The sequence below is a fragment of the Narcine bancroftii genome, unplaced genomic scaffold, assembly GCF_036971445.1.
Source record: "Narcine bancroftii isolate sNarBan1 unplaced genomic scaffold, sNarBan1.hap1 Scaffold_164, whole genome shotgun sequence".
NCBI lineage: Eukaryota > Metazoa > Chordata > Chondrichthyes > Torpediniformes > Narcinidae > Narcine > Narcine bancroftii.
In genome coordinates this window covers 155213-164984 of record NW_027211899.1, presented here as the reverse complement: position 1 = coordinate 164984, position 9772 = coordinate 155213, and positions in this window count along the sequence as shown.

Sequence of the window (9772 nt, the reverse complement as noted above, 5' to 3'; positions counted from 1 at the left end):
CGTTTGGAAAAAGTAGGGAACCGTGTGGAAAAATGCAGAATAGTGGGGAACCAATGGGAGCAGGGGGTACGAATTGGAAAAGGTGGAGAACTGTGGGGAACAATGCAGAACAGAGGGGAACCAAAGGGAGCAGAGGGAACGGATTGGAAAAAGTGGAGAACCGTGGGGAACACTGCACGACAGAGGAGAACCAAAGGGATCAGGGGGAACAGATAGGAAAAAATTGGGGAACTGTGAAAACACTGCATGACAGAGGGGAACTAAAGGGAGCAGGAGGTACAGGTTGGAAAAAGTGGGGAACCGTGGAGGACACTGCAGGACAGAGGGGAACCTAAGGGAGCAGAGCGAACAGATTGTAAAAAAGTGGGGAACCGTGGGGAACACTGCAGAACAGTATGAAACCAAAGCGAGCAGGGGCAACGCATTGGAAAAAGTGGGGAACAGTGGGGAACACTGCAGAACAGTGAGGAACCAAAGGGAGCAGGGGGAACAGATTGGAAAAAGTGGGGAACCGTGTGGAAAAATGCAGAACAGTGGGGAAACAAAGGGTGCAGGAGGAACAGATTAGAAGAAGTGGGGTACCGTGTGCAAAAATGCACAACAGTGGGGAACCAAAGGGAGCAGGGGGTACAGGATGGAAAAAAATGTGGAGAATCGTGGGGAACACTGCAGAATAGAGGGGAACCAAAGGGAGCAGGGGGAACGGATTGGAAAAAGTGGGGAAGCGTCGGGAACACTGCAGAACAGAGGCGAACCAAAGGGAACAGGGGGAACGGATTGGAAAAAGTGGGGAACCATGGGGGACACTGCAGGGCAGAGGGGATCCATAGGGAGCAGGGGGTACAGGTTGGAAAAATGTGGAGAACCGTGAGGAAAACTGCAGAACAGTGAGGAACCAAAGGGAGCAGGGGGAACAGTTTTGAAAAAGTGGGGAACCGTGGGGCACACTGCATGACAGAGGGGAACCAAAGGGATCAGGGGGAACAGATAGGAAAAAATTGTGGAACTGTGAAAACACTGCATGACAGAGGGGAACCAAAGGGAGCAGGAGGTACACATTGGAAAAAGTTGAGAACAGTGTGGAAAACTGCAGAACAGAGCGGAACCAAAGGGAGCAGGGGGAACAGCTCGGAAAAGTGGGGACCTGTGGGGAACAATGCAGAACAGAGAGGAACCAAAGGGAGCAGGGGGAACAGATTGGAAAAAGAGGGGAACCGTGTGGAAAAATGCACAACAAAGGGGAACCAAAGGGAGCAGGAAGAACAGATTGGAAAAAGTGGGGAACCGTGAGGAACACTGCAGAACAGAGGGGCACCAAAGGGAGCAGGGGGTACAGTTTGGAAAAGTGGGGAACCGTGGGGAACAATGCAGAACAGAGGGGAACCAAAGGGTGCAAGGGGAACAGATTGGAAAAAGTGGGGATACGTGGAGAGATCTGCAGAACAGAGGTGAACCAAAGGAAGCAGGGGGAACGGATTGGAAATAGTAGGGAACAGTGTGGAAAAATGCAGAACAGATGGGAAACCAGAGGGAGCAGGGGAAACAGATTGGAAAAAGTGGGGAACCGTGGGGAACACTGCAGAACAGAGGGGCACCAAAGGGAACAGAGGGAACGCATTGGAAAAAGTGGGGTACCGTTTGGAACACTGCACGACAGAGGGGAACCAAAGGAAGCAGGGGGAACGGATTGTAAAAAGTGGGGAACCGTGGAGGACACTGCAGGACAGAGGGGAACCAAAGGGAGCAGGGCGAACAGACTGTAAAAAAATGGGGAACCGTGGGGAACACTGCAGAACAGTATGAAACCAAAGCGAGCAGGGGGAACAGCTTGGAAAATGTGGGGAACCGTGGGGATCACTGCAGAATAGAGGGGAACCAAAGGGAGCAGGGTGTACAGTTTGAAAAAGTGGGGCACCGTGAGGAACAATGCAGAACAGAGGGGAACCAAAGGGAGCAGGGGGAATGGATTGGAAAAAGTGGGGAACACTGTGGAAAAATGCAGAACAGAGGGGAAACCAGAGGGAGCAGGGGGAACAGATTGCAAAAAGTGGGAAACCGTGGGGAACACTGCAGAACAGAGGGGCACCAAAGGGAGCAGAGGGAACGCATTGGAAAAAGTGGGGATACGTGGAGAGATCTGCAGAACAGAGGTGAACCAAAGGAAGCAGGGGGAACGGATTGGAAATAGTAGGGAACAGTGTGGAAAAATGCAGAACAGAGGGGAAACCAGAGGGAGCAGGGGAAACGGATTGGAAAAAGTGGGGAAGCGTCGGGAACACTGCAGAACAGAGGCGAACCAAAGGGAACAGGGGGAACGGATTGGAAAAAGTGTGGAACCATGGGGGACACTGCAGGGCAGAGGGGAAGCATAGGGAGCAGGGGGTACAGGTTGGAAAAATGTGGAGAACCGTGAGGAAAACTGCAGAACAGTGAGGAACCAAAGGGAGCAGGGGGAACAGTTTTGAAAAAGTGGGGAACCGTGTGCAAAAATGCAGAACAGTGGGGAAACAAAGGGAGCAGGAGGAACACATTGGAAAAAGTTGAGAACAGTGTGGAAAACTGCAGAACAGAGCGGAACCAAAGGGAGCAGGGGGAACAGCTCGGAAAAGTGGCGACCCGTGGGGAACAATGCAGAACAGAGAAGAACCAAAGGGAGCAGGGGGAACAGATTGGAAAAAGAGGGGAACCGTGTGGAAAAATGCAGAACGAAGGGGAACCAAAGGGAGCAGGGGGAAAAGATTGGAAAAAGTGGGGAACCGATTGGAAAAAGTAGGGAACCGTGTGGAAAAATGCAGAAAGGTGGGGAACCAAAGGGAACAGGGGGAACGAATTGGAAAAGGTGGAGAACTGTGGGGAACTCTGCAGAACAGAGGGGAACCAAAGGGAGCAGAGGGACCGGATTGGAAAAAGTGGGGAACCGTGGGGAACACTGCACGACAGAGGAGAACCAAAGGGATCAGGGGGAAGAGGTAGGAAAAAATTGGGGAACTGTGAAAACACTGCATGACAGAGGGGAACCAAAGGGAACAAGGGGAACAGGTTGGAAAAAGTGGGGTCCCATGGGTAACACTGAATGACAGAGGGTAATCAAAGGGAGCAGGGGGAACCGATTGGAAAAAGTGGGGAACTGTGGGGAACACTGCAGAACAGAGGGGAACCAAAGGGAGGCAGGGGGTACAGAATGGAAAAAAATGTGGAGAATCGTGGGGAACACTGCAGAATAGAGGGGAACCAAAGGGAGCAGGGGGAACGGATTGCAAAAAGTTGGGAACCGTGGAGAACACGGAAGGACAGAGGGGAACCAAAGGGAACAAGGGGAACAGGTTGGAAAAAGTGGTGTCCCATGGGTAACACTGCAAGGCAGAGGTGAACCATAGGGATCAGGGGGTACAGTATGTAAAAAAATGTGGAGACTCGTGGGGAACACTGCACAATAGAGGGGAACCAAAGGGAGCAGGGGGAACGGATTGGAAAATGTGGGGAAGCGTCGGGAACACTGCAGAACAGAGGAGAACCAAAGGGAGCAGGGGGAACAGATTGGAAAAAGTGGGGAACCGTTTGGAAAAAGTAGGGAACCGTGTGGAAAAATGCAGAATAGTGGGGAACCAAAGGGAGCAGGGGGAACGAATTGGAAAAGGTGGAGAACTGTGGGGAACACTGCAGAACAGAGGGGAACCAAAGGGAGAAGGGGAAACGGATTGAAAAAGTGGGGCCCATGGCAAACACTGCATTCCAGAGGGGAATCAAAGGGAGCAGGGGGAACAGATTGGAAAAATTGGGGAACTGTGGGGAACACTGCAGTACAGAGGGGAGACAAACGGAGCAGGGGGAACGGATTGCAAAAAGTTGATAACTGTGGAGAACACGGCAGGACAGAGGGGAACCAAAGGGAACAAGGGGAACAGGTTGGAAAAAGTGGGGTCCCATGGGTAACACTGCAAGGCAGAGGGGAACCATAGGGAGCAGGGGGTACAGGATGGAAAAAAATGTGGAGAATCGTGGGGAACACTGCAGAATAGAGGGGAACCAAAGGGAGCAGGGGGAACGGTTTGGAAAAAGTGGGGAAGCGTCGGGAAAACTGCAGAACAGAGGAGAACCAAAGGGAGCAGGGGGAACAGATTGGAAAAAGTGGGGAACCGTTTGGAAAAAGTAGGGAACCGTGTGGAAAAATGCAGAATAGTGGGGAACCAATGGGAGCAGGGGGTACGAATTGGAAAAGGTGGAGAACTGTGGGGAACAATGCAGAACAGAGGGGAACCAAAGGGAGCAGAGGGAACGGATTGGAAAAAGTGGAGAACCGTGGGGAACACTGCACGACAGAGGAGAACCAAAGGGATCAGGGGGAACAGATAGGAAAAAATTGGGGAACTGTGAAAACACTGCATGACAGAGGGGAACTAAAGGGAGCAGGAGGTACAGGTTGGAAAAAGTGGGGAACCGTGGAGGACACTGCAGGACAGAGGGGAACCTAAGGGAGCAGAGCGAACAGATTGTAAAAAAGTGGGGAACCGTGGGGAACACTGCAGAACAGTATGAAACCAAAGCGAGCAGGGGCAACGCATTGGAAAAAGTGGGGAACCGTGGGGAACACTGCAGAACAGTGAGGAACCAAAGGGAGCAGGGGGAACAGATTGGAAAAAGTGGGGAACCGTGTGGAAAAATGCAGAACAGTGGGGAAACAAAGGGTGCAGGAGGAACAGATTAGAAGAAGTGGGGTACCGTGTGCAAAAATGCACAACAGTGGGGAACCAAAGGGAGCAGGGGGTACAGGATGGAAAAAAATGTGGAGAATCGTGGGGAACACTGCAGAATAGAGGGGAACCAAAGGGAGCAGGGGGAACGGATTGGAAAAAGTGGGGAAGCGTCGGGAACACTGCAGAACAGAGGCGAACCAAAGGGAACAGGGGGAACGGATTGGAAAAAGTGGGGAACCATGGGGGACACTGCAGGGCAGAGGGGATCCATAGGGAGCAGGGGGTACAGGTTGGAAAAATGTGGAGAACCGTGAGGAAAACTGCAGAACAGTGAGGAACCAAAGGGAGCAGGGGGAACAGTTTTGAAAAAGTGGGGAACCGTGGGGCACACTGCATGACAGAGGGGAACCAAAGGGATCAGGGGGAACAGATAGGAAAAAATTGTGGAACTGTGAAAACACTGCATGACAGAGGGGAACCAAAGGGAGCAGGAGGTACAGGTTGGAAAAAGTGGGGAACCGTGGAGGACACTGCAGGACAGAGGGGAACCTAAGGGAGCAGAGCGAACAGATTGTAAAAAAGTGGGGAACCGTGGGGAACACTGCAGAACAGTATGAAACCAAAGCGAGCAGGGGCAACGCATTGGAAAAAGTGGGGAACCGTGGGGAACACTGCAGAACAGTATGAAACCAAAGCGAGCCGGGGGAACAGTTTGGAAAATGTGGGGAACCGTGGGGATCACTGCAGAACAGTGGGGAACCAAAGTGAGCAGGGGAACGCATTGGAAAAAGTGGGGAATCGTGGGGGACACTGCAGAACAGTGAGGAACCAAAGGGAGCAGGGTGAACAGATTGGAAAAAGTGGGGAACCAAGTGGAAAAATGCAGAACAGTGGGGAAACAAAGGGTGCAGGAGGAACAGATTAGAAGAAGTGGGGTACCGTGTGGAAAAATGCACAACAGTGGGGAACCAAAGGGAGCAGGGGGAACGGATTGGAAAAAGTGGGGAAGCGTCGCGAACACTGCAGAACAGAGGCGAACCAAAGGGAAGAGGGGGAACGGATTGGAAAAAGTGGAGAACCATGGGGGACACTGCAGGGCAGAGGGGAACCATAGGGAGCAGGGGGTACAGGTTGGAAAATATGTGGAGAACCGTGAGAAAGACTGCAGAACAGTGAGGAACCAAAGGGAGCAGGGGGAACAGATTGGAAAAAGTGGGGAACCGTGTGGAAAAATGCAGAATAGTGGGGAACCAAAGGGATCAGGAAGAACAGATTGGAAAAAGTTGAGAACAGTGGGCAACACTGCAGAACAGAGGGGAATCAAAGGGTGCAGGGGGAACAGAATGGAAAAAGTGGGGAACCGTGAGGAACACTGCAGAACAGAGGTGAACCAAAGGGAGCAGGGGGTACAGTTCGGAAAAGTGGGGAACCGTGGGGAACAATGCAGAACAGAGGGGAACCAAAGGGAGCAGGGGGAACAGATAGGAAAAAGTGGGGAATCGTGGGGAGTTCTGAAGAACAGAGGTGAACTAAAGGAAGCAGGGGGAACGGATTGGAAAAAGTGGGGAACAGTGTGGAAAAATGCAGAACAGAGGGGAACCAGAGGTAGCAGGGGAAACAGATTGGAAAAAGTGGGGAACCGTTGGGAACACTGCAGAACAGAGGGGCACCAAAGGGAGCAAAGGGAATGCATTGGAAAAAGTGGGGAACCGTGGGGAACACTGCAGAACAGAGGGGAACCAAACGGAGCAGGGGGAACGGATTGCAAAAAGTTGGGAACCGTGGAGAACACGGCAGGACAGAGGGGAACCAAAGGGAACAAGGGGAACAGGTTGGAAAAAGTGGGGTCCCATGGGTAACACTGCAAGGCAGAGGGGAACCATAGGGAGCAGGGGGTACAGGATGGAAAAAAATGTATAGAATCGTGGGGAACACTGTAGAATAGAGGGGAACTAAAGGGAGCAGGAGGAATGGTTTGGAAAAAGTGGGGAACTGATTGGAAAAAGTTGGGAACCATGTGGAAAAATGCAGAAAGGTGGGGAACCAAAGGGAGCAGGGGGAACGAATTGGAAAAGGTGGAGAACTGTGGGGAACACTGCAGAACACAGGGGAACCAAAGGGAGCAGAGGGAACGGATTGGAAAAAGTGGGGAACCGTGGGGAACACTGCAGAACAGTATGAAACCAAAGAGAGCCGGGGGAACAGTTTGGAAAATGTGGGGAGCCGTGGGGATCACTGCAGAACAGAGGGGAACCAAAGGGAGCAGGGGAACACATTGGAAAAAGTGGGGAACCGTAGAGAACACTGCAGCTCAGAGGGGAACCAAATAGAGCAGGGGGTAATGTGGGTAATAATTGGGGAACAGTGAGGAACAATGGGGAACAGTTGGGGATCAGTGGGGAACAGAGGGAAAAAGTCGGGAACAGTTGTGGAACAGTGGAGAACAAATGGGAAACAGTGGGATAAATGGGGAACAGTACGGAGCATTGGGAAAAATGGGGAACAGGTTGGAACAGATGCAGAACAGTGGGGAACAGTGGAGAAAAGTAGGGTACAGTGTGGAACCCAGGGGTACACTGCAGAATAATGGGGAATGGAGGGATTATTGGGAAGTGGGGGGAACAATGAGGAAAAGGGAACAGTGGGGAACACTGCAGAACAGACGGGAACAAAGGGGAACAGTGGGGAACAGATGGGTAACAGTGGGGAACAGATGGGTAACAGCTTGAGAATAATGGGGAACATATGGGGAACTAACGGTGAATAGTGGGGAACCTTGTAGACCAGGTGTGAAAATGCTGGGAAACAGATGGGATTGATGGGGAACAGGTGAAGAATAGTGGGGAACAGTGAAGAACTGTGGGGACCAGATGTGGAATATTAGGGTACAGTGGGAAAAATGGGGGAAAGTGGGGAACAAAGGGGTACAGTGCAAAACAGTTCAGGAACAGCTGGAAAATAGAGAGGAACATTGGGGAGCAGGAGTAATAGTGTGGAACAGACGGTAAACAGTGGAGAAAGGGGGTAACAGTGAGGTACAGATGGAAAAGAGATGGGGAAGTGATGGGGAACAGTGAAGATCCATGGGGACCAGGTGGGTAACTGCTGGGAAACAGTGAGGAACAGTGGAGAACCATTTGGGAACAATGAAGAACTGTGGGGAACTGTGAAGGACAGTGGGGAAAAGTGGGGAACAGTTAGTACAGTGGGGAACATAGAGTCACATTGGGGAAGAGTGGGGAACACTGGGGAAATGTTGAAGACTGTGGGGAGCTGTGGATAATTCTGGGGGGCAGTGGGAAACAAATGGTGAACAGTGGAGATCTGTGGAAAACAGTGTGGAAAAGTGGGGCACAGATGGGAAAGAGTTGAACATTTTGTGGGCAAAAATGTGGTACAGTGGGTTACGGTGGGGGGATTGTTGGAGAACAGTGCAGAACATTGGGGAATATGGGGAACATTGGGGAACAGATGGTGACTGATGTGGAATATAGGGGAACAGTTGGGAACATTGTTGAACAGTAGGGAATAGTGGGAAAGTGGGGAAAAGGAGGAACTGTGGGGAACAGTCTGGGAATCAAGGGTAACAGGTGTGAAACAGTAGAGAACAGTGGGAAAAATGGGAAACAGTGTGGAACAGAGGGAGAAGAGTGTGGAATAGTGGGGTATACTGCAGAACAATGGGCAATGGAGGGGAATATTGGGGAGAAGGGGGAAACAATGAGGAAAGGGGAGCAGATGGGAACAGTGGGGAACACTGCAGGAGAGATGAGAACAGAGAAAACAAAAGGGAGCAGGGGGAACAATGGGGAACGGATGGGGAACAGTGGGGAACCATGGGGAATAGGTGGGAAACTGCTGGGAAACACTTGGGATTGGTGGGGAACAGTGGGAAAAAGTTGGGGAACAGGTGAAGAACAGTGGGGAACAGAGGTGAACTGTGGAGAACAGATGTGGAAGAGTGGGGATTAGTAGGAAAAATGGGGAACAGTTGGAGAACAGTGGGACACTGATGGGGAACAGTAGGGAAACATGGGGAAGAGGTGGGAAACTGCTGGGAAACAGTTGAGATTGGTAGAAACATTGGGGAACAGGTAAGGAACAGTGGGGAACAGTGAAGAGTTGTGGTGAACAGATGTGGAACAATAGGGTACAGTGGGAAAATGGGGTACAGTGAGGAAAATTGGGATAAATGGGCAAGAGTGGGGAACAGTTTGGAAACAGCTGGAAAACAGTGAAGAACTGTGGGGAACAGATGTGGAACAGTAGGGAACAGTGAGAAAAATGGGTAACTTTGGGGAACAGTTTGGGAACAGCTGGAGAACAGTGGGGAACAGTGAAGAACTGTGGGGGAACAATGGGGAACAGAGGGGAAGAATGAGTAACAGTGGGGAACAGAGGGTAACAGTGGAGAGCAGTGGGGAACATTTGGCGAACATTGGAGAATGTGGGGAACAGTGGTAAAAAGTGTTTGACAGGTGGGGAACAGTGGGGAACCGTGGGGAACACGTAAAATTGTTGGGGAACTGTACTATGGAGGGCAACAGCTGGGAAAATTGAGGAATGTAAGGAAGGAAAGGGGAACAGTGGAGATCTCTGCGGAACAGTGGGCAACAGAGGGGAATAGTGGGGAGCAGTGGGGAACGGATAGCGAACTGTGGAGAATGGGAGAACAGTGGAGAAAAGTGGGGAACAGATTGGGAAATGAGGGGAACAGTGGGGGACCATGGAGAACAGTGGTGAAACGTGGGGAACTGGTGGGAAACAGCAGGCAGAACAATGGAGAACAGGTGTGGAATAGGTGACGAACAGTGGGAAACAGTTTAGAACAGATAGGGAACTGATGGGGAACTCTGGGGACTTGTGGGGACTGTTGGGAGGGCAGAAAGGTACATATATACAGATTTGAAATATGCATTTGGAGTGGTACACACATTTAGGAAAATTTGGAAAGAACGAGGGATGATAACAACAAGATGAAAAGAACTGGCTCATGAGCAACTAACTGAAAAGACTTTGGAAGCATTAATCAAACCAGAAAGAATTGCCACAGTACATGTACCAGGTCATCAGAAGGG